This window comes from Camelus dromedarius, chromosome 6 (assembly GCF_036321535.1).
Source record: "Camelus dromedarius isolate mCamDro1 chromosome 6, mCamDro1.pat, whole genome shotgun sequence".
NCBI lineage: Eukaryota > Metazoa > Chordata > Mammalia > Artiodactyla > Camelidae > Camelus > Camelus dromedarius.
In genome coordinates, this window is record NC_087441.1 from 88796127 (window position 1) to 88809913 (window position 13787).

The window sequence follows — 13787 nt, forward strand, 5'->3', positions numbered from 1 at the left end:
CAAATTAGAGCTAGCAGAGGCAGTGGAAAATGAGGTATAGAGCTACAGATAATGACACACGCAGAGTCTCAGGGATCTGGAGTGCGTTTGGGTTGTAGTGTGTTCTATCAAGAGAGCAAACAGACTTGTTACCCCAGTAAGAACGCAAACACATTGGCGTGTGAGTTTGAGTTTTTCGATATGTGCCATGGCCACATTCACTGCATCTTGCAGGCCCAGGATCAATATGGCATTTTGCCAATAGAGCACGTGTGGGGCTCAACTACAGAAGCCGTGCATCTGGTCTGAGGGATTCAGGGGTCCTTGGGTTTGAAATCAGTACTAAAAGCTTCAGGATCTGCTACAGTCTTAACCTGGACAGGGATTACGGATTGGTTTGAGGAAGAGAATTCAGTACAGCTCTGTGGTTGCATTCGTGCACCCATGACCCAAGGATGAGGGATCAAGGACGAGTGGTCAAAGTCCACAACGTGAGAAGTTCAAGCATTTCCTTCAGCATTATCTCCCAAATGCAGATGCTACATTTTGGACGGCACTGACATGATACTGACCAGAGGACACAAAGATCGGTCTGCGGCATCATTCCAACAGGCCCTGATATATGACATCAATACATATGATTCCACTGGTGTTTCTGTAGACCGAGAAACTCTGGGAAGAACTGGTAACATTGGGACATTCCCATGGCAATAGAAAGCACAAGCGCACTCTCAGTTTGCTGTTTTGGAAAGACTCCAATATGACGTACATCCGAATGCCAAGCTGAAAATGTTTAAGCTTCATTTCCAGAAGAGGAAGTGTACTCTGCACTTTCAGAATTGTGATGTAAGTGCAATAAAACGAAGTTTTACTAATTGAAATAATATGGTGTCCTCATCACAACAAAGGCAACACCAGCAATTAGAGATATACCAGACAACACACACAGGAACAGTACATGGCATCAATGCCTAGGGAAAATTGTCCTCACAGAAATATCATGGAACTTTGTACACCCAATTGTCTAAAATTTTCACTTATCAAAGCCCTATAATTCTATATTAGATACCTGATATTACTTGACCAGTAGAGATAAAGAAGTATAGTAAAAGAAACAGGAAGTACCATTTTCAGTTCCAAAGAGTTTGAAGGCCTAAAAAATAAGCTTTCAAATATCTAGGCTGCAAAACGCTACCAGAGCGAGTATTGAAAACTCAGGTGGGGAAAACATGAACTACAAGAGTGTCTCAGAATCACAAAAGGCAGTATACCGGGAAAGGGAAGAGAAACTCTAAAAACGAGCCAAACAATATCAGAAAACACAAGGATGAGACAATACCAGGGCTAAAGTCAGTCCAAAGCAGACTTGATAATGCAGATGGACTCGTGAAAGTCTGTGAAGACAGGGGAACAGAAATTCCTCGATCAGAAGAAGATATAGGGAAATGAAGTGCAAACCTATGCTAATAATGCTGTTGAAGCCTGGGGTAAGAGAAAGCATGAAGGAGTATGTTTCGTAAGAGACCCAGATGGAAAAGCAAGGTTTACCAAAATCCTGAAAAGATAATTGTAGAACATTCATACTGATACATTCTGAAAGACAAGAAAGTATCATCTATATGAATTCAGTATCTACACAGCGTCCAAAGGAGTTGGAATCCCAATAGACCTAATTGCAGCTGTGTAATTCAAATCAACAAAGTTCATGATCACCCCAGTGATTTAAAATGCATCTAGAGGAAAGCAATTTATTCACAACAGAACCTCCAGAGGGGTTTCAGCTCATATCTCGGCAGAAAAATTGCAGAACTGGGAGGAGTGCAAGGACATAGGCCATATCCTGAATGAGAGAAAGCTGTAATCATGGGTAGCCTATGCCACATGACTGACATATCTAATAACGGCAGAGCTAGGGATATTCACAGACCAGCAAAGCTTAAAAGAATTCAGCAGTTCAAAACTTATCCTAAAAGAAAGATTGAGAATTCTACCCTGAATAGAAAAGTAGCAAGATGAAATGGGAATAAGAAAATCCATTATTGGAAATGCAATAAGAGCGTGAGTTACAAACAAGAAACAAGAAGAAGGCAAGGAGGACATCAAAGCCATAAGATGGGAGAGGGTAGCAGGAAATCATAGGTGATTTTAAGCACTATCTTAAGTGATACACATATATGACTCTCTGATTGAAGCAAACGGAGTGATGCATAGCCTAAAGTGTTTGCAAACCCAACAACAAGCAAACAAACAAACAATCAAACAAACAGAGAGACACCAAAAGGGTACGGTTGGCTGACATATACCAAAGAAACCATGAGTATTCAAAACAAAATACTCAAATTGATGTCAAGGATCATTCAGCACCCACCGACCCAGTATCGCAGCTTAAATGTACTCAACACACTTGTATTCAGAACACAGACGCGTGCATTAATATTCATAAATATTGATTCAAAAGAGCATATCGTGACCTGAACCAAATGACGATTTTGAATAAGATTTGGTCATAGTCCGTGATATAGACTTACAATTATTCCAACAGCAAGAATGAATGCCATATACTACCCTAAGTAGAGAAGAAACGTCATAAGCCTATAACAAAGACAAGTAGCTCTGCAAAACAGTACTAAGAGCAAACGAGACAGACAGTAAAGTGCACATTGGGATTGGTTTCATTTCTCGTAATTTCAGCCCCCATGAAATAAATGGATCCATTTTCTGAGAGAGTGGGTGTTTCAGCAGAAAGCAACAGACGGATATGTATTATGGTTGAATGGATATTACACAAACATGACTTTCATTTAGTGGGATCTCTGTGTACTGTGAGCTGTTAGAAAGTTTCAAGACGTGTGAAACCATAAACTAAAAATGGACACACTTCCCACCGTTTGTACTGTATACACAGAACTGTACCAAAGGAATGTGGGAAGAAAAAAGTACAATGGAACTCTAGTGGATAGAATCACATTTAACTTAGGAACCTCTCGTTTGATGCAGCCACTCCCCCAACACTGACAATATTCAGCAACCATTGGGGATGGCAGTTACCGGTTGGATTCTAGGTGGAATCTTGTTGTGTACCGCGAGGCTTCTTGTGGCTTATGGATCCAAGGTAACTGGGCAGAATTCTGTGGGTGGATCAGTGTGATGGAGGGGCTGCCACCCTTTGTGGAGATTGGCTTAGGTCTTTTGATCAGGACGCTGTGTAAGTTCGAAATTATGCTGCTGCCCAAAGACCTAAGTTCACGGGTAAGTTTCCAGAACATGAGAGGGCAGAGAGTGGAAGATCTGACTGTCATCAGCTTACTGGTGAGGCTCCGAGGTACTTTCAGACTTGCCCAGTCCTGTTGAAGTCGACTTTATGGGAGACACGAAGAGAAGCTGGCAGAAAAGCTGGCTGCACGGATTGAGGAGAGATGCGAACATATTGATGAGAGTTGTTTAGCTACAATGGAGAATACCGGCATGGAGACATCTCTAGAGAATACCAGGTTCGAAAGACATTCATGAGACCTACTGAACCTCTGTGATACTGGCAGAACCATTCGGAGTGTCAACGTGCACTTGAGAAAGTCACTCCATTCTCTGCTCCAAGAACGGCTCCAAGATTCCTGACGTCTAAAAGAGAAGAGATGGCAGAGATGATAAAAGCGCTCATGTTCTTGGAAGAGGTCATGAGAATCCACAGGTCCCAAGGTGCATTTACAAACCATTCAGACCAAAATGCACCAAGCCCAGGTAAGCCTTTTCCCAGGTTTGGGCCTTGCTATCAAGCACTTGCTCTTCCCTCCCCTCCACTCAGGCATCCGTTTAAAGGCTCAGAACCTTAGCTGCAATGAAGACAGTAGGAGAAGAACAAGCCCCTCCTAGAATCAGAGTTCCTCCAACTTCACACTCTGTGAAAAACTGTGAAATCCTGAAAGGTCAAATACTCTCGCCTAAAATAGTTGGGTATTGATTACTTAGCTCACACCAAGAAATTATGACCTTCCCCTAGATTCAGCAAATGCTGTGTTTATGTCTTGTCTGGGGTGAAGGGAGTGTGGTAAGTGAGAGGAATCTTTGACTGAACTTGAATATGTACTAGGCCTCAGTTTTTCAACACAGTATATATAGGTAAATATTAGGTCAGATAGTGACCTGAACTGTAAAATAGTTGAAAGACTTTAAAGACACAGGTTTTGTGGACAATCTTCCTCTTCAGTAAAGCACCGGGTGCACGATATACTGGGGGTCCAGACTTGGTTGTGTTAAATTGCTTTAACCAACATGATCGGATGATTAAGCGTTCTCATCCCTGATAGAAGAACACCTGTTTTTCAATAGCCTAGCTTAGCTGCAGCAGGGTTCTCATTGCTAAAATGCCCGTATGTGCTTTTGGAATCAAGCCTAAATGTATATATTTTGTTTGGTATTTCTTGTACTTTCCTAGAGAGAAATGTTACCCCTTGAAATTCTAACATTTGCCAGTATGTGTCATTGGGAGTATAGGGCACCACTTGCACAACAGAAACCCAGGCTCTCGGTTATTTCATGGTTTCAATAGGTACTTCATGGTTCCTGTCGGTGTTGAAGGCTTCAACTGTAAAAAGTTGACATGTCCCCTTCAAAATTTGGGCTGCGATTTTACTTTCTATCTGTCTACATTTTTCTTAGAGCTGACAAAGTGTTACAAAAATTGACAAGTCAGAATTCTAGGTAAATTTAGTACGTTTCAAACACTAACTTCATTTTCATATAAATCCCAAAACATGTAAATCAATTCTATTGACCTTCTTAAAAACTGCAACTGTGTTATCAACACAATGTCAAAATTGGAGTGTTCGGACAATCATTCCAACCATGGCTTTATAGAAAACAGAACTAAAGAAACATCACATTTCTGTGAATTACATCTGGAAAGTGTTGTTTTGTCGATGCCCAGTTGGCAGAGAACCAGTGCAACCTGCGCACACTCCCTCTCATGTACACAGCAATGTAAACTCACACTCACCCAGGCCTTGGCACAGGACACTTTCTGAAGAGTGGTCTGTTACTTCCAAAGTCAGGATGAGGCCTCAGGTAACCTGGAAGCAGGAGAAGGCAAAGTAGAGAATGGAAATCTGTACAGGATCTGACCTCTGCTGATGGAGCAGCAAAGGTGAAACTCTGTTTTACTTGGACACACACTCTCAAGCGGACAGCACACATGGGACTGTAGGTAATGCGCTGAGTGTTAGAAGAGTGCACAGCAGATGCTTGGCTGACATAACTCTTGGAAATCTGCACAAAATATCCCCACAATTGATTCTGAGACCAAGATCCGATCTACCAAATTAGAGCTAGCAGAGGCAGTGGAAAATGAGGTATAGAGCTACAGATAATGACACACGCAGAGTCTCAGGGATCTGGAGTGCGTTTGGGTTGTAGTGTGTTCTATCAAGAGAGCAAACAGACTTGTTACCCCAGTAAGAACGCAAACACATTGGCGTGTGTGTTTGAGTTTTTCGATATGTGCCATGGCCACATTCACTGCATCTTGCAGGCCCAGGATCAATATGGCATTTTGCCAATAGAGCACGTGTGGGGCTCAACTACAGAAGCCGTGCATCTGGTCTGAGGGATTCAGTGGCCCTTGGGTTTGAAATCAGTACTAAAAGCTTCAGGATCTGCTACAGTCTTAACCTGGACAGGGATTACGGATTGGTTTGAGGAAGAGAATTCAGTACAGCTCTGTGGTTGCATTCGTGCACCCATGACCCAAGGATGAGGGATCAAGGACGAGTGGTCAAAGTCCACAACGTGAGAAGTTCAAGCATTTCCTTCAGCATTATCTCCCAAATGCAGATGCTACATTTTGGACGGCACTGACATGATACTGACCAGAGGACACAAAGATCGGTCTGCGGCATCATTCCAGCAGGCCCTGATATATGACATCAATACATATGTTTCCACTGGTGTTTCTGTAGACCGAGAAACTCTGGGAAGAACTGGTAACATTGGGACATTCCCATGGCAATAGAAAGCACAAGCGCACTCTCAGTTTGCTGTTTTGGAAAGATTCCAATATGACGTACATCCGAATGCCAAGCTGAAAATGTTTAAGCTTCATTTCCAGAAGAGGAAGTGTACTCTGCACTTTCAGAATTGTGATGTAAGTGCAATAAAACGAAGTTTTACTAATTGAAATAATATGGTGTCCTCATCACAACAAAGGCAACACCAGCAATTAGAGATATACCAGACAACACACACAGGAACAGTACATGGCATCAATGCCTAGGGAAAATTGTCCTCACAGAAATATCATGGAACTTTGTACACCCAATTGTCTAAAATTTTCACTTATCAAAGCCCTATAATTCTATATTAGATACCTGATATTACTTGACCAGTAGAGATAAAGAAGTATAGTAAAAGAAACAGGAAGTACCATTTTCAGTTCCAAAGAGTTTGAAGGCCTAAAAAATAAGCTTTCAAATATCTAGGCTGCAAAACGCTACCAGAGCAAGTATTGAAAACTCAGGTGGGGAAAACATGAACTACAAGAGTGTCTCAGAATCACAAAAGGCAGTATACCGGGAAAGGGAAGAGAAACTCTAAAAACGAGCCAAACAATATCAGAAAACACAAGGATGAGACAATACCAGGGCTAAAGTCAGTCCAAAGCAGACTTGATAATGCAGATGGACTCGTGAAAGTCTGTGAAGACAGGGGAACAGAAATTCCTCGATCAGAAGAAGATATAGGGAAATGAAGTGCAAACCTATGCTAATAATGCTGTTGAAGCCTGGGGTAAGAGAAAGCATGAAAGAGTATGTTTCGTAAGAGACCCAGATGGAAAAGCAAGGTTTACCAAAATCCTGAAAAGATAATTGTAGAACATTCATACTGATACATTCTGAAAGACAAGAAAGTATCATCTATATGAATTCAGTATCTACACAGCGTCCAAAGGAGTTGGAATCCCAATAGACCTAATTGCAGCTGTGTAATTCAAATCAACAAAGTTCATGATCACCCCAGTGATTTAAAATGCATCTAGAGGAAAGCAATTTATTCACAACAGAACCTCCAGAGGGGTTTCAGCTCATATCTCGGCAGAAAAATTGCAGAACTGGGAGGAGTGCAAGGACATAGGCCATATCCTGAATGAGAGAAAGCTGTAATCATGGGTAGCCTATGCCACATGACTGACATATCTAATAACGGCAGAGCTAGGGATATTCACAGACCAGCAAAGCTTAAAAGAATTCAGCAGTTCAAAACTTATCCTAAAAGAAAGATTGAGAATTCTACCCTGAATAGAAAAGTAGCAAGATGAAATGGGAATAAGAAAATCCATTATTGGAAATGCAATAAGAGCGTGAGTTACAAACAAGAAACAAGAAGAAGGCAAGGAGGACATCAAAGCCATAAGATGGGAGAGGGTAGCAGGAAATCATAGGTGATTTTAAGCACTATCTTAAGTGATACACATATATGACTCTCTGATTGAAGCAAACGGAGTGATGCATAGCCTAAAGTGTTTGCAAACCCAACAACAAGCAAACAAACAAACAATCAAACAAACAGAGAGACACCAAAAGGGTACGGTTGGCTGACATATACCAAAGAAACCATGAGTATTCAAAACAAAATACTCAAATTGATGTCAAGGATCATTCAGCACCCACCGACCCAGTATCGCAGCTTAAATGTACTCAACACACTTGTATTCAGAACACAGACGCGTGCATTAATATTCATAAATATTGATTCAAAAGAGCATATCGTGACCTGAACCAAATGACGATTTTGAATAAGATTTGGTCATAGTCCGTGATATAGACTTACAATTATTCCAACAGCAAGAATGAATGCCATATACTACCCTAAGTAGAGAAGAAACGTCATAAGCCTATAACAAAGACAAGTAGCTCTGCAAAACAGTACTAAGAGCAAACGAGACAGACAGTAAAGTGCACATTGGGATTGGTTTCATTTCTCGTAATTTCAGCCCCCATGAAATAAATGGATCCATTTTCTGAGAGAGTGGGTGTTTCAGCAGAAAGCAACAGACGGATATGTATTATGGTTGAATGGATATTACACAAACATGACTTTCATTTAGTGGGATCTCTGTGTACTGTGAGCTGTTAGAAAGTTTCAAGACGTGTGAAACCATAAACTAAAAATGGACACACTTCCCACCGTTTGTACTGTATACACAGAACTGTACCAAAGGAATGTGGGAAGAAAAAAGTACAATGGAACTCTAGTGGATAGAATCACATTTAACTTAGGAACCTCTCGTTTGATGCAGCCACTCCCCCAACACTGACAATATTCAGCAACCATTGGGGATGGCAGTTACCGGTTGGATTCTAGGTGGAATCTTGTTGTGTACCGCGAGGCTTCTTGTGGCTTATGGATCCAAGGTAACTGGGCAGAATTCTGTGGGTGGATCAGTGTGATGGAGGGGCTGCCACCCTTTGTGGAGATTGGCTTAGGTCTTTTGATCAGGACGCTGTGTAAGTTCGAAATTATGCTGCTGCCCAAAGACCTAAGTTCACGGGTAAGTTTCCAGAACATGAGAGGGCAGAGAGTGGAAGATCTGACTGTCATCAGCTTACTGGTGAGGCTCCGAGGTACTTTCAGACTTGCCCAGTCCTGTTGAAGTCGACTTTATGGGAGACACGAAGAGAAGCTGGCAGAAAAGCTGGCTGCACGGATTGAGGAGAGATGCGAACATATTGATGAGAGTTGTTTAGCTACAATGGAGAATACCGGCATGGAGACATCTCTAGAGAATACCAGGTTCGAAAGACATTCATGAGACCTACTGAACCTCTGTGATACTGGCAGAACCATTCGGAGTGTCAACGTGCACTTGAGAAAGTCACTCCATTCTCTGCTCCAAGAACGGCTCCAAGATTCCTGACGTCTAAAAGAGAAGAGATGGCAGAGATGATAAAAGCGCTCATGTTCTTGGAAGAGGTCATGAGAATCCACAGGTCCCAAGGGGCATTTACAAACCATTCAGACCAAAATGCACCAAGCCCAGGTAAGCCTTTTCCCAGGTTTGGGCCTTGCTATCAAGCACTTGCTCTTCCCTCCCCTCCACTCAGGCATCCGTTTAAAGGCTCAGAACCTTAGCTGCAATGAAGACAGTAGGAGAAGAACAAGCCCCTCCTAGAATCAGAGTTCCTCCAACTTCACACTCTGTGAAAAACTGTGAAATCCTGAAAGGTCAAATACTCTCGCCTAAAATAGTTGGGTATTGATTACTTAGCTCACACCAAGAAATTATGACCTTCCCCTAGATTCAGCAAATGCTGTGTTTATGTCTTGTCTGGGGTGAAGGGAGTGTGGTAAGTGAGAGGAATCTTTGACTGAACTTGAATATGTACTAGGCCTCAGTTTTTCAACACAGTATATATAGGTAAATATTAGGTCAGATAGTGACCTGAACTGTAAAATAGTTGAAAGACTTTAAAGACACAGGTTTTGTGGACAATCTTCCTCTTCAGTAAAGCACCGGGTGCACGATATACTGGGGGTCCAGACTTGGTTGTGTTAAATTGCTTTAACCAACATGATCGGATGATTAAGCGTTCTCATCCCTGATAGAAGAACACCTGTTTTTCAATAGCCTAGCTTAGCTGCAGCAGGGTTCTCATTGCTAAAATGCCCGTATGTGCTTTTGGAATCAAGCCTAAATGTATATATTTTGTTTGGTATTTCTTGTACTTTCCTAGAGAGAAATGTTACCCCTTGAAATTCTAACATTTGCCAGTATGTGTCATTGGGAGTATAGGGCACCACTTGCACAACGGAAACCCAGGCTCTCGGTTATTTCATGGTTTCAATAGGTACTTCATGGTTCCTGTCGGTGTTGAAGGCTTCAACTGTAAAGAGTTGACATGTCCCCTTCAAAATTTGGGCTGCGATTTTACTTTCTATCTGTCTACATTTTTCTTAGAGCTGACAAAGTGTTACAAAAATTGACAAGTCAGAATTCTAGGTAAATTTAGTACGTTTCAAACACTAACTTCATTTTCATATAAATCCCAAAACATGTAAATCAATTCTATTGACCTTCTTAAAAACTGCAACTGTGTTATCAACACAATGTCAAAATTGGAGTGTTCGGACAATCATTCCAACCATGGCTTTATAGAAAACAGAACTAAAGAAACATCACATTTCTGTGAATTACATCTGGAAAGTGTTGTTTTGTCGATGCCCAGTTGGCAGAGAACCAGTGCAACCTGCGCACACTCCCTCGCATGTACACAGCAATGTAAACTCACACTCACCCAGGCCTTGGCACAGGACACTTTCTGAAGAGTGGTCTGTTACTTCCAAAGTCAGGATGAGGCCTCAGGTAACCTGGAAGCAGGAGAAGGCAAAGTAGAGAATGGAAATCTGTACAGGATCTGACCTCTGCTGATGGAGCAGCAAAGGTGAAACTCTGTTTTACTTGGACACACACTCTCAAGCGGACAGCACACATGGGACTGTAGGTAATGCGCTGAGTGTTAGAAGAGTGCACAGCAGATGCTTGGCTGACATAACTCTTGGAAATCTGCACAAAATATCCCCACAATTGATTCTGAGACCAAGATCCGATCTACCAAATTAGAGCTAGCAGAGGCAGTGGAAAATGAGGTATAGAGCTACAGATAATGACACACGCAGAGTCTCAGGGATCTGGAGTGCGTTTGGGTTGTAGTGTGTTCTATCAAGAGAGCAAACAGACTTGTTACCCCAGTAAGAAAGCAAACACATTGGCGTGTGTGTTTGAGTTTTTCGATATGTGCCATGGCCACATTCACTGCATCTTGCAGGCCCAGGATCAATATGGCATTTTGCCAATAGAGCACGTGTGGGGCTCAACTACAGAAGCCGTGCATCTGGTCTGAGGGATTCAGTGGCCCTTGGGTTTGAAATCAGTACTAAAAGCTTCAGGATCTGCTACAGTCTTAACCTGGACAGGGATTACGGATTGGTTTGAGGAAGAGAATTCAGTACAGCTCTGTGGTTGCATTCGTGCACCCATGACCCAAGGATGAGGGATCAAGGACGAGTGGTCAAAGTCCACAACGTGAGAAGTTCAAGCATTTCCTTCAGCATTATCTCCCAAATGCAGATGCTACATTTTGGACGGCACTGACATGATACTGACCAGAGGACACAAAGATCGGTCTGCGGCATCATTCCAGCAGGCCCTGATATATGACATCAATACATATGTTTCCACTGGTGTTTCTGTAGACCGAGAAACTCTGGGAAGAACTGGTAACATTGGGACATTCCCATGGCAATAGAAAGCACAAGCGCACTCTCAGTTTGCTGTTTTGGAAAGACTCCAATATGACGTACATCCGAATGCCAAGCTGAAAATGTTTAAGCTTCATTTCCAGAAGAGGAAGTGTACTCTGCACTTTCAGAATTGTGATGTAAGTGCAATAAAACGAAGTTTTACTAATTGAAATAATATGGTGTCCTCATCACAACAAAGGCAACACCAGCAATTAGAGATATACCAGACAACACACACAGGAACAGTACATGGCATCAATGCCTAGGGAAAATTGTCCTCACAGAAATATCATGGAACTTTGTACACCCAATTGTCTAAAATTTTCACTTATCAAAGCCCTATAATTCTATATTAGATACCTGATATTACTTGACCAGTAGAGATAAAGAAGTATAGTAAAAGAAACAGGAAGTACCATTTTCAGTTCCAAAGAGTTTGAAGGCCTAAAAAATAAGCTTTCAAATATCTAGGCTGCAAAACGCTACCAGAGCAAGTATTGAAAACTCAGGTGGGGAAAACATGAACTACAAGAGTGTCTCAGAATCACAAAAGGCAGTATACCGGGAAAGGGAAGAGAAACTCTAAAAACGAGCCAAACAATATCAGAAAACACAAGGATGAGACAATACCAGGGCTAAAGTCAGTCCAAAGCAGACTTGATAATGCAGATGGACTCGTGAAAGTCTGTGAAGACAGGGGAACAGAAATTCCTCGATCAGAAGAAGATATAGGGAAATGAAGTGCAAACCTATGCTAATAATGCTGTTGAAGCCTGGGGTAAGAGAAAGCATGAAGGAGTATGTTTCGTAAGAGACCCAGATGGAAAAGCAAGGTTTACCAAAATCCTGAAAAGATAATTGTAGAACATTCATACTGATACATTCTGAAAGACAAGAAAGTATCATCTATATGAATTCAGTATCTACACAGCGTCCAAAGGAGTTGGAATCCCAATAGAACTAATTGCAGCTGTGTAATTCAAATCAACAAAGTTCATGATCACCCCAGTGATTTAAAATGCATCTAGAGGAAAGCAATTTATTCACAACAGAACCTCCAGAGGGGTTTCAGCTCATATCTCGGCAGAAAAATTGCAGAACTGGGAGGAGTGCAAGGACATAGGCCATATCCTGAATGAGAGAAAGCTGTAATCATGGGTAGCCTATGCCACATGACTGACATATCTAATAACGGCAGAGCTAGGGATATTCACAGACCAGCAAAGCTTAAAAGAATTCAGCAGTTCAAAACTTATCCTAAAAGAAAGATTGAGAATTCTACCCTGAATAGAAAAGTAGCAAGATGAAATGGGAATAAGAAAATCCATTATTGGAAATGCAATAAGAGCGTGAGTTACAAACAAGAAACAAGAAGAAGGCAAGGAGGACATCAAAGCCATAAGATGGGAGAGGGTAGCAGGAAATCATAGGTGATTTTAAGCACTATCTTAAGTGATACACATATATGACTCTCTGATTGAAGCAAACGGAGTGATGCATAGCCTAAAGTGTTTGCAAACCCAACAACAAGCAAACAAACAAACAATCAAACAAACAGAGAGACACCAAAAGGGTACGGTTGGCTGACATATACCAAAGAAACCATGAGTATTCAAAACAAAATACTCAAATTGATGTCAAGGATCATTCAGCACCCACCGACCCAGTATCGCAGCTTAAATGTACTCAACACACTTGTATTCAGAACACAGACGCGTGCATTAATATTCATAAATATTGATTCAAAAGAGCATATCGTGACCTGAACCAAATGACGATTTTGAATAAGATTTGGTCATAGTCCGTGATATAGACTTACAATTATTCCAACAGCAAGAATGAATGCCATATACTACCCTAAGTAGAGAAGAAACGTCATAAGCCTATAACAAAGACAAGTAGCTCTGCAAAACAGTACTAAGAGCAAACGAGACAGACAGTAAAGTGCACATTGGGATTGGTTTCATTTCTCGTAATTTCAGCCCCCATGAAATAAATGGATCCATTTTCTGAGAGAGTGGGTGTTTCAGCAGAAAGCAACAGACGGATATGTATTATGGTTGAATGGATATTACACAAACATGACTTTCATTTAGTGGGATCTCTGTGTACTGTGAGCTGTTAGAAAGTTTCAAGACGTGTGAAACCATAAACTAAAAATGGACACACTTCCCACCGTTTGTACTGTATACACAGAACTGTACCAAAGGAATGTGGGAAGAAAAAAGTACAATGGAACTCTAGTGGATAGAATCACATTTAACTTAGGAACCTCTCGTTTGATGCAGCCACTCCCCCAACACTGACAATATTCAGCAACCATTGGGGATGGCAGTTACCGGTTGGATTCTAGGTGGAATCTTGTTGTGTACCGCGAGGCTTCTTGTGGCTTATGGATCCAAGGTAACTGGGCAGAATTCTGTGGGTGGATCAGTGTGATGGAGGGGCTGCCACCCTTTGTGGAGATTGGCTTAGGTCTTTTGATCAGGACGCTGTGTAAGTTCGAAATTATGCTGCTG

General features: G+C 41.6%; 1 long non-coding RNA gene across 1 annotated transcript in view; it reads left to right on the forward strand.

Annotated features, from left to right (window-relative positions):
* The window catches only part of LOC135321540 (uncharacterized), a 539910-nt gene that overhangs the window by 320350 nt on the left and 205773 nt on the right, over positions 1-13787 (forward strand). The window lies entirely within an intron of this gene.